The 14,525-nt window shown below is 34.8% G+C and overlaps 1 long non-coding RNA gene across 1 annotated transcript; it reads left to right on the forward strand.

The window, feature by feature from the left end:
* Positions 1–279: 279 nt before the first annotated feature.
* LOC135102746 (uncharacterized) lies at positions 280–11,573 on the forward strand. Its single transcript, XR_010269761.1, has 2 exons — positions 280–1,974; positions 11,041–11,573. It is a non-coding gene; the product is annotated as an uncharacterized LOC135102746 (long non-coding RNA).
* The last annotated feature ends 2,952 nt before the right edge of the window (positions 11,574–14,525 follow it).

Below are 14,525 nucleotides of genomic sequence, written 5' to 3' on the forward strand. Positions count from 1 at the left end.
CCTAACAAGGAGCCCTTCGGGATAACCCAGCTTTTTGAAAGTTGATATGATATATCGTATTTCTTGCTCTAGGAAGTTGTTGCTGCAAATTCTGAACGCTCTTAAGTAAAAATAAATAATCACACCAGATTTGACTCTCATGCTGTGGGTAGTGAATGAACGTCCAATAAGGACGATTTCATTCACTACCTTTCAGCCCACAGCATGAGAGTCAAATCTGGTGTGATTATTGTTTTTTACTTAAGAGCGTTCAGAATTTGCAGCAACAACTTCCTGACTAGGAAAATAAAATTAGGTGAGGTACACGCCAGAATGGCAATACTCTGTACTAATGTCAAATGAGAAAATTTTGTATGTTGTTATAAATAGTGTGTTTTCACTCATGTAAATCAGTCTCTCTGAGGATGGCTATTCAGCTGAAACGTTAGAGATTAAAAGAATCCTAACTCCTCCCTGGGTTTTTATCCCCCTTCCTAAACCCAACTACTCTGGGATATATTTCATCTGGTCTTGGTGTCTTGAACTTTCTTAGCCTATCTATCACCTGTTCCACTATCTCCTTAATTATGGTAATATCTTTCAGCTTCTCATTCTCTTCTGCTCTAAAAATCTCACTATCCAGCATTTCCTGCATGTTTTCCTGGGTGAAGACAGTTAAAAAATACTTCTTCAGAATTTTACTAATCTACTCCCCAGAACTAACCAGCAACCTCAATCCTCACCAAACTTGTAGAACAATCAAGCACTTTCATTCATTGATGATACAAAATTCATTTCTTGGATTGGAATTTAGACTATCAGTTGTCAACTGGTTTTAAAGTGAGCCCTAACTTTCATTATGAAATCAGAAGCATCTGAGATCACTGTAGCACAATGGTGATAAGGCAGCATAGTGAAAACTGTGATGACAAAATGATTATGCTTATGAAGTGGTTAGTCTAGAAATAGTTCTGATATAAATTATAAAACTTGTGGCATGCAGTGAAGCAGAATTTATAGAGCAAGGGTGTCAGTTCTTTCCTTCCAAGCACAAAGTTTGTCTCTCATCAGTGGTATTACACATTACCAACAAATAGAAACAAAAGTGTTCAAAATTGTTATTTCTGACTCAAATCACTCCAATATGCCATTCAAAAATGGTGAAAAAAAATTGAAAGAATGTACAGATTTATAAATGCTTATCAAAGCTTTAATTATGCTTTATTCTGTCTCTCAAATCTCTAATATTAGAGTTACTAGTTTTAAAAGATTGGACTCCCAACTTTTTTATACAAGGCCCATGGATCTCATTTGGAGGAAAGTAGAGACAAGGATTTAATATGGTATACATTCACATTTGGAATCATTCCATCACATCTCAACCTCCAGGCTAGATATACAGAAGATGGTATAACTATTAATCATATGACCTTAATCATGTAAGATTAAAATGGAAATTAAAAAAGCTCTTCCCTGACAGGCAGTGAGGTTAAAAAAGCTTTTCTCTGGCAGGTGGTGAGCTACAGCTACCTGGCTGCACCTCAAGGCCAAAGCCACTCCAAAGATGTGGTCTATGGGTCTAGTGCAGCAGCCAAGCCTCCTTCCTCTGGCCACAGCTTCTCTGCCAGATCTCCAACTCTTGGCCAGACACTTTCACTGGAAACTCAGAAATCTGGTCATACAGCAGCTCCTGGCCATGCCTCAGACCATACTCACCTCAGCACTACACCACCTGTTATTACTGCCTTCCAGTCCTCAAAATTATCTCACATTTCCTCTTCCCCATTAGTCCATTCCTCATCATTCTCTGCACCATCACCTTTTTTCTCCTCATCCTTCTCACCTTCTGCTCACTCATCATCTCCCCCACAACCATCACTCCCTCCTGCCTCTCCATTTACTCATCCTGAAGCCATATTTGCCATGCACCAAACTTCTGCCACAGTTCACCCTGCTGATCCCAGCCAATTTATCATCAAGGACTCCACTTTCCAGGTTAGTAAGTATTTGTGATTTCTCTCTCTCTCTCTCTCTCTCTCTCTCTCTCTCTCTCTCTCTCTCTCTCTCTCTCTCTCTCTCTCTCTCTCTCTCTCTCTCTCTCTCTCTCTCTCTCTCTCTCTCTCTCTCTCTCTCTCTCTCTCTCTCTCTCTCTCTCATTAAAAATGGTAATTTAGATTTGGGTCAATCTGTGAAAATACAAATAAGAAACAAATGCAAACACACACAAATGTACAAATTTGATTTTGGCTACCTTCTGTTCATTAAACACTTTAAACACTTAAACACTTAAACACTTTATTATGTTTGTCTGTAGTACATATATAAGCTTAAGGTACAATTAATTGAAAGACAAACAGCCCGTTATGAAGCACAAGCTTTTTGGGCACACTTAATATCTACTTAATACTGAAATGTAAAACAACACTAAACTAAAAATCTAATTGAAGAAAATGTAAAAAAAAAAATATATATAAATAAATAAATAGCAATAACAAAAGATTTAGGGATAAATGGCTTTGCAAGAACAGGAAGGAAAGGAGAAAAATCATAATTATACATGAGAAATAGAGAAAATTGAAGTGGAATCTGATTATAAACAAGCAAATATTTGTTTTGAGAATAATTAAACAAACAGAAATAAATATGTATATATACTAGAGGATATAAACTATTTTAGTTACAGAGGATATGAACTATTTGGTTACAATACCAAGAAACAAAATAATTGATATTGATAAAAATTGATTGAAGTACAAGATGTGTCAGTATTGAGACAATAAATATTCTTTTAGTTTTCTCTTAAAGATATTTACGCTTAATGAATTTTTTATATGTGACAGGGTGCTATTCCATATTTTGGGACCTTTATACATTAGAGAGTGTTGGTAGAGAGTTAAGGTATGATGGGGAATCTGTAGAGAATGCCTGTAGCGTGTGGAGTGGTTATGAGTTAGGGTCAGGGTATTGTTGTTGTTGGAATTTATCAATTTGAACATGTATGATGCAATAGAGAAGTTTGATAAGTCAGAGAGTTGAAGGATTTTCATAGATTTAAAGAGTGGAGGTGTGTGTTGGAGGAAGTCACTATTAGTCATGATTCTAATAATTTTCTTGTGGAGGATGTTTAGATTTTGTAGATGACATGGGTAGGTAGTGGACCAAATTGGATTACAGTAGGTTAAGTGTGGGTATATATGGGCATAATACATGATTTTCATAATTTCCACTGGAACAAAGTTTTTTATTTTCAGCAATAGAGCTATTGATCTAGATAATTTTAGGCAAAGGTTTGATATGTGATATTTAAAGGTAAGATTATTGTCAAATGTGACTCCAAGAAATTTTGTCTTAGAAACTTGCGTGATATCTTTATCTAATGTGGTAAGTCTAGGTAAGGGTTGGTATTTGGTGGTGGTATTTGTAAATAACATGTAGAAAGTTTTAGCTGTGTTAATTGTTAGGCGATTTGCAAGACACCATTCAGAAAAGGCAGATAATTCTAGGTTGGCTCTGTAGATTAGGTCAGTGGGATTATCACCAATCATGTACAAGGTGGAGTCATCAGCAAACTGTATAGTGTTGAAAGCAGTGGAGGCATTGCTGATATCGTTGATATATATCAGGAAAAGAATAGGGCCTAAGATGCTACCTTGTGGCACACCAAGATGTATAGGTTTGATGGTTGATTTAGAGTTACTGTAGGATGTAAAATGAGATCGGCCAGTTAAATATGATTTGAACCAATTTTCCACACAACCGCGAATACCATAGTGACGTAATTTGTCTATTAGAATGTTTGGGTCAACTGTGTCAAAAGCTTTGCTGAAATCAATGAAAATGGATATTATAGACTTATGTTTATTCAAGGCATCGTGTAGGTCAGAGGTAAACACATTTATAGCGTCAAAAGTATTTAGTCCGGGGCGGAAACCAAATTGCCTATTATTTAAGAGTTTTTGTGAATTGAGGTAGTTCATGAGGAAGTTCTTCATAATGATTTCAAATATTTTAGAGAACACTGGTAAAATAGAGATTGGTCGGTAGTTTCAGATATTAGTTTTACTTCCCGATTTATGGATAGGGATAATTTTTGCCAGCTTGAATCTATTAGGGAAAACTCCATCTTTTATTGAATCATTGAATAATTTTGAGAGTGGCTCTGCTAGAAGATTTTTGTTCTCTTTGATTATTTTCACAGGTATTTCATCCGTAGGGCATTTTTTATTTTTTAAGGCAGAAATAGCTTTTACTATGTCATTTCCTGTCACTATGGGAATATTCATGGAATTTAGGAAATTACCTCTGAGATAAGAAATGTGTGAGTTTTGAGCTCTAGGAAGCTGGGAGCTAAGTTGAGGTGCAATTTGTGAAAAATAGGTGTTGAATGCATTTGAAATTTCATGTGGAGTGTGCAGGACTGTGTCATTATAGTGTAGTGTGTGGGAGACCGTCTTGTTATTATTATTAATGTTTTCTATTTCGGTAATTAGTTCCCAAACTTTTTTTGTGTTAAGTCTAAAATTTGCAAACCTTTGTAGGTAATATTCAGATTTTTTGCGTTTTATTAAGTTATTTAGATAATTTCTGTAATGTTTGTAGTGGTCCATTGTAATTGACCCTAGTTTGTATAGTCTGTACAGCTGATATTTATGTTTTGTTGAATTTATTAACCCCTGTGTTAACCAAGGCTTACTCAGTCTTTTGGATGTGATAGTTTTGGTTATTTTGGGGAAGCAGGAATAGTATATTTTATATAATTTATCCAGAAATATGTCGCAGTTTGTGTTTGTGTCACTGCTAGTGAGGTAGAGATTCCAGTCTGTATTTGATAGGGTCTGTGTGAATTTCAACTGATTTACTCTATTTTGTAGCCTAAAATCAACTTTGTGGTGAATATTGCACACTTTATCAGAGACTGGAATATTGATAAACACTGGAAGGTGGTCACTGATAGGAAAGTGGAAAATTCCAGAAGAGACTGGTTCATTGAAGTTTGTCCAGATGTGATCCAATAAAGATGGGGCTGCAGTTGTATTTATGTCTGAAAATCTTGTTGGTCGAGATATATGTGGGAAGTAATTGTTTGATTGCATAGTTGTAATGAAAGAGTTAGTAGGAGGGTGTGACACATGTTCAAGAAGGTTTATATTGAAGTCACCTATGAGTATATTCCTGTTGTTTGTGAAAAAGTTATTTGAAAGAAGATTATCAATATATGCATTAAATTCATTTACTTTAGCATGTTTACTATTTGGTCTGTAAATACAAGAAACAGAGTAGGAGGTAGTAGGTAGAATAATTTTCACACTACATAGTTCAGCATTTTCATCACACATGCAAAAATCCTTAATAATTTCACTTTGTAGGTCAATATTTACATAAATTGCAACACCCCCACCTGGAGAGTATAAAGGCCTGTGAACATGATATGACTTATAGCCATCAATTTCATGAAGGTGAACATTATTTGCATTGAGCCAGGTTTCACTTATACATAAGATATCAGGGAGTTTGGGAAGAGATTTGATAAAAGAGATTACTTGGTCATAATTTTTGTTTAGTGAGCGGGCATTTATATGGAGAATATTGATATAGTCAGCGCTACTTCTTGGTATAACATTCATGTATGAGGTAAGGTCATGATAATTACAGATATCATCTAACTCAAGAGATAAGTACATGGAATTTATTATTTCTATGCCGATGCTATCAGATTCATTGTTGTCTTCTAAGTCGTTGAAAAGTGTATTGAGGAGATTCTCACTAGTAAAGTTCATGATATAGAAAGGGGAATTTAAGAAAGGCTAGTAGAAAAGGGGGCAAGTATGGGTAGCAGAGAGGGAGGAGGGAGTGGAAGGGATTTGGAAAAGTTTAAGGGAGAGGAAAGGAAGGATATGATAAGTAGAGATAGAGAAGAATAATCAAAGAATAAGGAAATACATAATAAAAAATTAAAATAAAAATTAAATAAAAAGAAATTGGAAGGCTTACCAGGTATGTCATAAGAAGGGTGGAAGGTAGATTGCAAAATGTTTGCAGAATTTGGTGATCAAAAGGATTAAGTTGATAAAACTATAAATGTTCAAGATATTGGCAAAGTAAAGATGATAGAATAAAGCTTCATACCCAAGATATTGGCAAAGTAATAGATAAATAGGCAAAGTAGTAGATGATAAAAGAAAGTTTCATATGATGAAATCTAGAAAAAATTAAGATGAATAATAATAAGTTGGAGACATGCATAGGATATGACATATAAAATATATACACAGGAAAGGATAATGAATACATTATATATATAAATTAAATAGACATAAAGATATCTAGAATGTTTGGCAGGAAATATTGCATCATGTTGAGTTGAGAGCACATTTAAGACTGGGTCAGAACAGGATATTTATCTAGGAAAATGTTCAAAGACTGTTCAGTGGTTATCATGTGTTTTTGACTAGATGTTTTTAATTTAACAAAGATCTTTCCATCCCTTGTGTAGCACTGTTGGAAAAACTCCTTGTTTTTTTTCCTGATACCCCAAACTGTATTGAAGATATTGCGTCGTTTTGGAGTGAGACTTTCATTAATATAGAGGCTAGGTTTAACTTTTACACAGGCATCCATTATTTCTGCCTTCTTTGATCTATTTAGCAGCTTTACAATAATTGGTCTCTCTTTGTTTTGACTTTTTGAACCTAACCTGTGAGCAACATTGATGTCAGCATGACTTAAATTGATGTGCAGATTATCTTTAACTGAATTCACTACAAGGTCAGTTGAGTTTTCATGGTTTTGTTCTCTGGGCAATGCAGGACCACTAATTATTATAGTATCTCTTCTTTCATATTGTTCTACATCATCTAGTTGATTTTCAAGTTTACTGACTGTATCCTCAAGTGAGGTCACTTTGTCCTGCAACTTTTCAATTTTTTCATCTTTTTCCTTGGAAAGAATAGACAGAGCTTTCACTATTGTGTTCACTATCACTTTACCTTCTTCGGACAGACGAGCAATGTCACTGGAGATGAAGTCAAGGATGTTTGTTGTGGGTGCTTGTCCCATGGCTTGAGTTGGTGTCTTGACCATCTTGGCTATGGCTGTCCCCTGCTTCTGTCCAACTGGAGTAGATACTACAGCTGCTACGTCAGACCCTGCCGCACTCCTTGTTTGCACCATTTAGCTTGCGAGAATCCATTCATCATTCATCTCCCTTTCCCCTTGTTTCTCCACCTTTTTATTTTTTGTTTGAGAGAGAGAGAGAGAGAGAGAGAGAGAGAGAGAGAGAGAGAGAGAGAGAGAGAGAGAGAGAGAGAGAGAGAGAGAGAGAGAGAGAGAGAGAGAGAGAGAGAGAGAGAGAGAGAGAGAGAGAGAGAGAGAGAGAGAGAGAGAGAGAGAGAGAAAATTGCCTCAGACCAGGGTATTTCCACTTGTATAGTCTTAAAACAGGCCATAGCCATTTTCTTCCATGTTCTTATTTGCTTCTACACACCTGCCATTATACCGTTCATGTTTCCCAATTTTCATTTTATAACCGTACAAACTGTTGCATCCCCTCTCTATACTTGCTCAAAAATATCTCATATTTTTCTTGCACTACTTTACCTTCAAATTGCTCTTTCCATTTAATTTTTCAATAAAACTTACTAAGCTCTGCAAAGTTTGCCTTAGCATAGTTCTGTCTCCAATTTCTGTATTGTTCTTTCCTGTGCAACGCTGTTTCCTCCTGTAGTACTATCTCTATTGTCACATAATCACTTCTTCCCATTGAACTCAGACAATGTATACTTGGTCTACTTTCTGGGGTTTTCATAAACACTAAATCCAGCTGTGATGGTTCTTCTTCTCTTCTACATCTTATAGGCTCATTCACCCACTGTCTCGTTGTATTCACCATCATGGTTTGCATAAGTTCTTCACTCCATGACCCAACATTTTCTGTTACTTCCATCTCCTCCCAGTTAATTCTTTTAGTGTTGAAGTCACCTACTAAGAGTACTTTGTTACCTTTCCTTATCATTTCCTCCATACTATTTTTTTGTTTCTAGTTGCATACTTTTGAATTTATTAGTCTACCATGCATTAGTTTTTGGTGGTATGTATTTCACAATGATTTTCCTTTTTTCACATCTTTTGATCTTAATCACAACACTCATTGTTTCTACCATTCCATCACCATATTCCACTTCCTCAACAACAATATCCTTTTTTACCAATATCATCACTTCTCTTCCCTTTCCTTTTCTGTCCCTCTTCCATGTACTGTATCCTTCCTTTGCAAATCCCAACTTTATTTCCTCTTCTAGTTTGGTTCCTGTTAAACATACCACATCTGGTTTATTGTTCTTTAAATAGTCTTCAAGTTCCAGTAGGCTGGACACCAAACCATCTACATTAGTATACATAATCTTTAAACTTCTGTTTGGTGGTCTTGTGTGGCATCTTTGTGCCACCATTTCCTCACTTTCATGTCCACAACTTTCCTGTTCTCTATTCACTTTTTGACTTTTAGTTTACTTCTCTATTCTTTGTTCATGTCTCTTTTTATCCATATTTCCTTCAATCCTTTTGCTTTTGCCAATTTTCCTGTTCTTTGCAAGACATGTTCTGCTGCTGTTTGTGACATGATTCTTGTTTTACATTGGCTTTGTTCTATTTTTGTCATACTTTCCGATCCTGTAAACCTCTTCAATTTGTTCGACTCTCCCCTCTCCTTCCTCTGCCACTTCTGCTATAATTTCCTTAGTTCTTTTCACTTCTTTCTCTCTAGCTGTTTTCATGGGTAGGTTCTTTTCCTTGACCCCAAATACCACCATACACATCTTTCTCTGTACTGTGTCTCTCACAAGATTACTTTTTTCCTTTATTATTTTAATCACTTGCTTTTCCATATCCTTGTTGTTTCTGTTGCTGTTGCCTTGTTATGTCCTCCATGTCCACCTTTTGCTGTTCTCTCTCTTTCCAACCTTTGACTTCCTCTGTAACTAACTCTCACTCCTCCAACCCTAACCTCTCTTGCAAAGTTTTCTTTAATTCTTCATTCTCTTTCTTGAGTTTCTTAATCTCTTCACAGTATTTCTTATTTAAGTCCACTATTTTTGTCACCTCTTCTCAGTTCTTTGTTTTCTTTTTCCCTTTCCATCTCTATTATATCACTGGATATCTTTTTTTACATTGTCGCCACCCACTTCTGTTTCTTCCTTCCATGCCTTTATCATCGCTGTTAAGCTTCTTGTATTTTCACATTTTCTTCTTTAGTTATCCACATTCATGTATTTATATGAGCTACATTGAGATCCTCTTCCTTGAAGCCCTCAAAAATACTTGTATGTGTGTGTGTGTGTTAACCTAGTTGATTACACTTATCTAGTTGTAACATACTGTTCCATCATTACAGTGCGTGTGTCAAGGCTGAAGGAAGGACTTGGATAGTGAATGTGATAGTGTGGGTGATTGGGCCACTCAGGAAAAATTATACGATCAATCATACAAAAGTGTGATGCATGCTTCAAGTGCCAATGAAGAGCATTATGATAAGGATATATATATATATATATATATATATATATATATATATATATATATATATATATATATATATATATATATATATATATATATATATATATATATATATATATATATATATATATATATATATATATATATATATATATATATATATATATATATATATATATATATATATATATATATATATATATATATATATATATATATATATACACACACACACATTGTATAGGTCTTCTTGATAACTTGTTTTGCAGGGAAACTCCAGTTTCCTTCAACTTTATTCTTTCGTCAGTTGCTGTTTTGCCTATTTCTGCAGGCACCTTCAAGCTAAAAAAACAATAAAATACTATGTAAAAGTTGTATATAATTCACATCATATGGCACTACACACAAAAAACAAAACACTACAAGCACCAAGATTATAAACTGGATTGACAGAAAACAATAAGTATCCACACACATCTTGCCTGTATGGCAATGAGAGAGGGACTGAAATAGTTGGGTTCCTACACTATGATAATGGTATTGGAACGGGCCTCCGAAACATTATCTTACAATATGTGATTGACTTGATGTTAAGTTATTATTCAGTACTGGATTTATGTGTGTAATATATATTGCCTCTAATAATTTTGTATCCATATTGGACTCTGTCTTGTGTAGTATTCTGAAATCTTTGTCACAAAAAGGGATGATCATGTTCATGTGAATGGGAACTTATTGCTGAAAATGATGGAAGAGCTGGTTGATTATTAGTTCAAGGAGAAATACCTTTATGTTCAGCAATTCTATGTGCAAGGTTATGTCTAGTCTCATAAAGTTTGGTGGCATCCCTACTTCCTTGATGCCATTTTCCTATTGTTCTGTGCCAATAGAATGGAATACATCTACAACAAATAAGAGATAGCATATATCAGCGTTCCCTCACATATTCATGGTTTTGCATATTTGTGGAGTTTTCCCTAACCTAACCTAACTAATGGGGAGTTTTTTCAGAGTTGCCAGGTGTCACCACCAGCTCAGTCTTTCAGCCCAAAGAGCCCAAATTATTCTTTCAGTTATAAATTACAGTAACCCAAGATATAACGAACACATATGGGGGGAGAGTGGGTCACTTGAGATGAAAATTTGCTATATATGTGTAGAGAGAGAGAGAGAGAGAGAGAGAGAGAGAGAGAGAGAGAGAGAGAGAGAGAGAGAGAGAGAGAGAGAGAGAGAGAGAGAGAGAGAGAGAGAGAGAGGCAGCAGACAGCAGCCTTAAATAGGTTGTTATACCTGAAATTTGGTAAATAGAAGTTCATTATATCAAGGGTTTATTGTACATATCAACTTATTCCCCTTTTATTTTATAGTGCACTGTATTTTTTAATTAAAATATCATGTACTATACATATAATAACTGTTTTTTATTGTCTTAAAGTGAATTGCTTAGTAAATGTGAGATGCATAGTTTAAGGTTTAAACTATAAATATAGGTAGTTCTGATCCTTATAAGGATGGTTTCCCATATTCACAGATTTTAACTATTTGCAGGAGGCTCTGGAATGTAACTCCCACAGATGGCAGGGAAACACTGCATATCTTCCCTCCCACAACAGCGATGCACTTAATGAATTGGGCCAAGATAATTAGTGAAAGCTTTCTGTGTTAAAGAGATGCAGCTAGTGAGCCAATATATATACTGATCGTTCAATTAATCCTTTATGTCATAAAACTTCTCTGAAAAAATCTAGTGAATAATTTTTCCTCTATCACTGCACTGTCCTTGATCTAAATTACATATTAAAACTACACATGATAATGTAATGATCAGTGTGCTTGGCTCACAAACCACATATATATATATGCTTGGCTTTTGTCTCCAAACTCTCCCCCATAGAGAGACTGTATTAACCTGCAGAAATAAAGCTATCATTCAGGGAAACTGGTTTGTTTGCCAAACAAACATTACATTGCTGAATATTCTGTGGCACAAAATGCTTTGTCAGGAATTGTGGCAATGATATTTCAATCCTTGTCTTTGTATCCTACAATTTGTATGCTGAACATAAACCTTATCAACAAGTTTCTTGAGCTTCATATACTTTTATATATATTACACAAAGTCCATGACAACTGAAAAAAAAACTATGCAAATAATGCAATGTAGCAGTAGCATCAAGGTAACACCAGTCTGCTACTAGTACTGCTGCCATCCACCTTCTGACCTGCTCAGATGAAGCAGAAGCATTGTCCTCTTCAAAAGAATCCTCAGCCACCACACAAGACCGCTCATTGCTATAGTAGTGTTGGGAGTAGAAGTTGGGGTAGTGGACAGGAGGAATGACACTGCCCTCACTCTGTGTTGAAAATATATGCTGCCATAAGATGGAGAAAATACTGAATCTGATACTGAAAGAAATAAAGAACAAAATTGTTTACAAAAATTTTATCATAATTGTTTATAATATCAAGCAAATCTACAGAACATAGGACAACTCTACAACAAGCAGGCTCCAGGCTCCAGGCTGGCAAGCTTGAATAGTCTACACATCATATAAACTTTTGACTGAATAAAGATTCAGATGTATCCATGCTATTTTACAGGATTTAAGCTTTTAACAATGATACAAGTTCCCCATCAAAGGAACAACAAACTAAAGTCATTATGCGATCTCCTTCACTTTGTGTGCCTTCTTGTTGCAGTAAAATAATGCTCAGCTTCATTTATACAATTTTCATGGTCTAAACGAAACCTTTCTTATCAAAGATAATATAAGTTGTGGGATTTAGTTCACAATCAAATCAACATTTCTCTATTTTACCTACATCTGACATCTCTATTTATATGAATTTTTCTACAGCTACCCACCCACCAAGAGAAGAGTGCTGTGCAGATCTCCATCACCCACAATAAGTCCCTGAAATGCCTAAATAAACTTGGGATTCATGTTAAATAAAAACAAAACTCACTGAGACATAGTACACATTTGCAAGAGTCCAAGGCAAGACTATCCCACCATCTGTGTACCATGGAATGCTCCCAACAACTGGAGTTACCCACAACTGAGCAGCACTTGGTGCCAATAACCACTCATTCTCAGATACCCAACTCCTAAGCAAATCAGTGCTGCATCTGATTACCACTAGGACAATACTTAGTAAAAATGAACAAAGGTGGGGAGTTCCTCAGTCTATTACCATTACTGGGTAGGATACAGATGGAGAAATAGTACAAAAGACAGTTCAGTATTTAGTACAGTAGAGAACACTAACCCTCACCTATAGAAAGAGATCAGCCATCAATACTTTCAAAGGAATAATTTCATCACTTTTACGAAGAATTTGCCTTTAAGTATTTTTTAACCCCTTATATACCAAACCGCTAAAACGCATGCAAAACAAACTTTATGAAGAAACAGAATAACATTACCAAAAACATGTATTTTGAGTGTTTTTGATCATGTGATCTATAAAAACGCTTAAGTACATGCAAAGAACATTATGTTTGGGAAACAAAAGGACATTACGAGAAACGTGTATTATGAGTGTTTTTATAAGTTCCTTAAGTACCAAAAAGCTAAAACTCACAAATAACACTCTTTATTTAGAAAATAAAAAAATTAAAAAATAAAATAAATAGGATTTTTTTTTTTTTTGTTATTCATCTTCATAGGTACCGAGATGACAAAATTCTGGGAAAATTCAGGGCAATTATGCGATAAAAGAATATTATCAAAAAAGTTAATTTCAGCTTTTTTTTTTTTCGGACTGTTATGTACTAAACCCTAAAGTGCATGCAAAGCCTCCAATATGAGGAAATAAACGACCTTACCAAAAATCTGTGTTTTGTGTGTTTTTAAGCATGTTAGGCACCAAAACGATAAATAATAAGGAACTCACTCTATATGGGAATCCAAAACAAAGTTGCTGAAAACGTGTCTTCTCAGTGTTTTACGTAGAAAAACGCTAAAACGGATGCAAACCAACCAATATCAAGAAGTAGAAAAACATTACCAAAAAGGTATATTTTGAGTGTTTTTGAGCTTGTTACCTACAAAAAAACGCGAAAATTGATACAAAGCACTCTATATTGGGAAACAAAGGGACATTGCAAGAAAAGTGTACAATGAATGTTTTATAGTTCAAAAGAACCACAAGCCAAAAAATGCAAAAACTCGTGTATATGGAGAAGTCTCCTAGATACTAAAATGCTGAAACTCATGAATAGCACTCTTAATTGAGAAACAGAACAACTTTACTAAATGCGTGTATTTTGAGTGCTTTTCACATTCTTAGTTACCAAAAACCCCAAATTACATGCGAAAATAGCTTTGTGGGGAAAAAAAAAAAGACTTTACCAGAAAAGTGTCTTTTGAGTGTTTTTCAACGTGATAGGTAATAAAGCACTCAAAAGCAGGACAATCACATTACATTGGAATAAAAACATTTTTTTACCAAGAACTTGCCTTTAAATGTTTTTGAGCTCCTTATATACAAAACTGCTAAAACGCATGCAAAACACACTTTATGGAGAAACAGAATAACATTACCAAAACCTTGTATTTTGAGTGTTTTTGATCATGTTATCTATAAAAACGCTTAAATACATGCAAAGAACCTTATGTTTGGGAAACGAAAGGACATTACGAGAAACGTGTATTATGAGTGTTTTTAAGTTCCTTAAGTACCAAGAAGGTAAATCCCACAAATAACACTCATTATTGAGAAAAAATAAATAAATAAATAAAAAATAAAAAAAAATAGGATTTTTTTTTTCTTTATTTATCTTCATAGGTACCGAGATGCCAAAATTCTGGGAAAATTCAGGGCAATTATATGATAAAAGAATATTATAAAAAAATTTAATTTTAGCTTTATTTTCGGCCTGTTATGTACCAAACCCTAAAGTGCATGCAAAGCCTCTTATATGAGGAAATTAAACGACCTTATCAGAAATCTCTTTTGAGTGTTGTTCAGCATGTTAGGCACCAAAACAATAAATAATAAAGAACTCACTCTATATGGGAATTCTAAAC

The sequence above is a fragment of the Scylla paramamosain genome, chromosome 8, assembly GCF_035594125.1.
Source record: "Scylla paramamosain isolate STU-SP2022 chromosome 8, ASM3559412v1, whole genome shotgun sequence".
NCBI classification, from domain to species: domain Eukaryota; kingdom Metazoa; phylum Arthropoda; class Malacostraca; order Decapoda; family Portunidae; genus Scylla; species Scylla paramamosain.